This window comes from Octopus bimaculoides, chromosome 21, assembly GCF_046866305.1.
Source record: "Octopus bimaculoides isolate indiv1 chromosome 21, ASM4686630v1, whole genome shotgun sequence".
NCBI classification, from domain to species: Eukaryota; Metazoa; Mollusca; class Cephalopoda; order Octopoda; family Octopodidae; genus Octopus; species Octopus bimaculoides.
The window spans coordinates 28,817,211-28,819,710 of record NC_142948.1 but is presented as its reverse complement, the minus strand read 5'-3'; the positions used below and the strand labels follow the sequence as shown (position 1 = coordinate 28,819,710).

Sequence of the window (2,500 nt, the reverse complement as noted above, 5' to 3'; positions counted from 1 at the left end):
CTTCTAGTATAGCCACGGGCCGACCAAAGCCTTATGAGTGGGTTTGGTTGACGGGTCTAAAAGAAACCCGTCGTAGGAGTGGCTGCGTGGTAAGTAGCTTGCTTACAAGCCACATGGTTCCGGTTTCAGTCCCACTGCATGGCACCTTCGGCAAGTATCTTCTATTATAGCCTCGGGCAGGCTAAAGCCTTGTGAGTGGATTTGGTAGACAGAAACTGAAAGAAGCACGTCGTATATATATATATGTTCTATGTGTGCCATAAGTATCGCCATCCACTTGAGAGAAAATTTGTAGTTTGGAATCAGTAGTTCTTTGACTGCTATTTCTAAATTTTCAGTATGTTGGAGAAGCAACTCAATTGCTAATCCCTGTATATTTATAATGATAAATAGTCTTACCGATAAAGGTTTTTTTCATACTGAACTACTTGGCAGAATTGTTAATTATTAATTCTATTATTAATTGACGATTCTCTGCCCTTATTCTTGTATATTTTATACGTATATATATATATATATATATATATATATATATATATATATATATATATATATATATATATATACGTATATATATATATAAATGAGAATGTATGTCTGTGTTTGTGTGTGTGTGTGTGTGTGTGTGTGTGTGTGTGTGTCTGTGCGTGTGCGTGTCTGTGTGAATCCCTAAAACTCCAGAACTACACAACCAATTTCATTCAAATTTTACACATGCCTTACTTAGGGTCCCGGTTGTGTTTTAGTAAGAACAAATTTTTAACTTCTCGCATAGTTCGAGCCCACAGCAGCATAATATCTCCTCCAGTATTTAAATATTACGTGTCAAAAGTGAAACAAAACACTCATGTCAAATACTTTCACTTTAAAAATGAAACTTTTCCACTATTTCAGTATCACGGTACGTTATTAAACACTTTTACAGATCTACGCATACATACTTGACGAGTGACATGCGTGAAGTGTCAATACGAAATTTTATTTTCATTTCCTTTAAAACAATACACATTTACTGTTCCAAGGTTAGCAGGTAAAAATATAAAATTCTTTGTCTCTCTGTACAAGTGCTTCTATTTCCTTAATTTATACTGCATACAAAAGTACAGACATAGTATATACGGTACGTTATTAAACACACACACACACACATACACATGCATACACATCTACTCATACATATACATACCTGACGACTTAATTTTTTTATTAACCACACAGGGTCGCAACACAGAGGGAACAACACAAGGACAGAAAGAACACGAAAGTGAACGAAAAATAAAATCGAACGAAAAGAATGGTAATAATAAATCAAAAAGTGGAATGACATCTACTCGAACCCCACACTCCAGTTAACCGTCAATGGACGTTTTTACAAAAAAAAAAAAAAAATTGACACGTGTTATTTTATTTTTGTCTCTTTCTTCTCGTTGTGTGTTGCTTGTTTTATATACTTTGTGGACGACTGACATGCAAGAAGTGTGAGTTGGCCATTGCCAAAACAAAATTTTATATTCATTGACTTTAAAACAATACATATTTACGGATTCATTACCGCTGGATGATAATTATCGCAGAAGTTGCAAGGTAAGACATAAAATTCTTTGTCTCTCTGTAATAATTTTTATAGCATTTACCGTGAAATTAACAGTTCCATACATGTGCTTTTTCGTTCATTTGCTTATATTTCATAAATTTACACAGCATGCAAAAATACAGACATGATATATATTTACAATTGCTTACAAAAATAGAGATTAATGTATATTTTTTCTATGTTCCTAATTTTTTGTTTAAAATATTGAAAAAATATGCCACTAAAGAAAAGACGTAATCCCCCCAGAAACACGTATAAAGCGAGGACGGTTATAGAAAACAAAGGCGAGTGTCTCGACAGAGAAAAGAGACGAGTCTTTTTCAAAGTCAGCAGATGCATTCCGCAGCACGTCAGTCTTAAGAGAGAAGGGAGATGAGATTTTCCCAATATTAGCTAAGGCATGCTGCAATACTTAATGCTGAATCATTAGAACAACGTTTAGCACGCCAGATTAGACAGAGGTCCAATACAATAGCGCTCAGAAATAGATCACATGCAAATTCGCTCTTCGCAACACCAGGAGCTGCTTTCAGATATTATCCATCCTATTCCTATAAAAATGATAATTCTGTACAAAATGGTGTGCTACACTCAAATTGTCGTTTCTGCAAAGCTTTCAAATTTCCAAATTAAAGAAATGGCATGTGCTGCTCAGGCGGTAAGGTAAGATTGCAAGCACTACCAGCTCCTTACCGTCTCCCATTGCAACCCGTTTCTAGAATGTACCCATTTACCTAGAATATCTCCATTACACCTCCATTCATTTGACTGTCAACCATACCACGGGTCGTGTTAGACGTAGCGCTGACCGCCTCAAAGGAGAGTATTCCACTGAACTTTTCGGTGGGTCAGAAAATTACATACCTTCACCCCCAATTTTCCATGATAGGTTAGCACTTGGAATCC

General features: G+C 35.8%; 1 long non-coding RNA gene across 1 annotated transcript in view; it reads left to right on the top strand.

Annotated features, from left to right (window-relative positions):
- The first annotated feature begins 1,241 nt into the window (after positions 1-1,241).
- Positions 1,242-2,500, top strand: part of LOC149131543 (uncharacterized) — a 64,436-nt gene continuing 63,177 nt past the window's right edge. The window contains exon 1 of the long non-coding RNA XR_016237856.1: positions 1,242-1,584. This is a non-coding gene — a long non-coding RNA (uncharacterized LOC149131543). The remainder of the gene's footprint in view (positions 1,585-2,500) is intronic.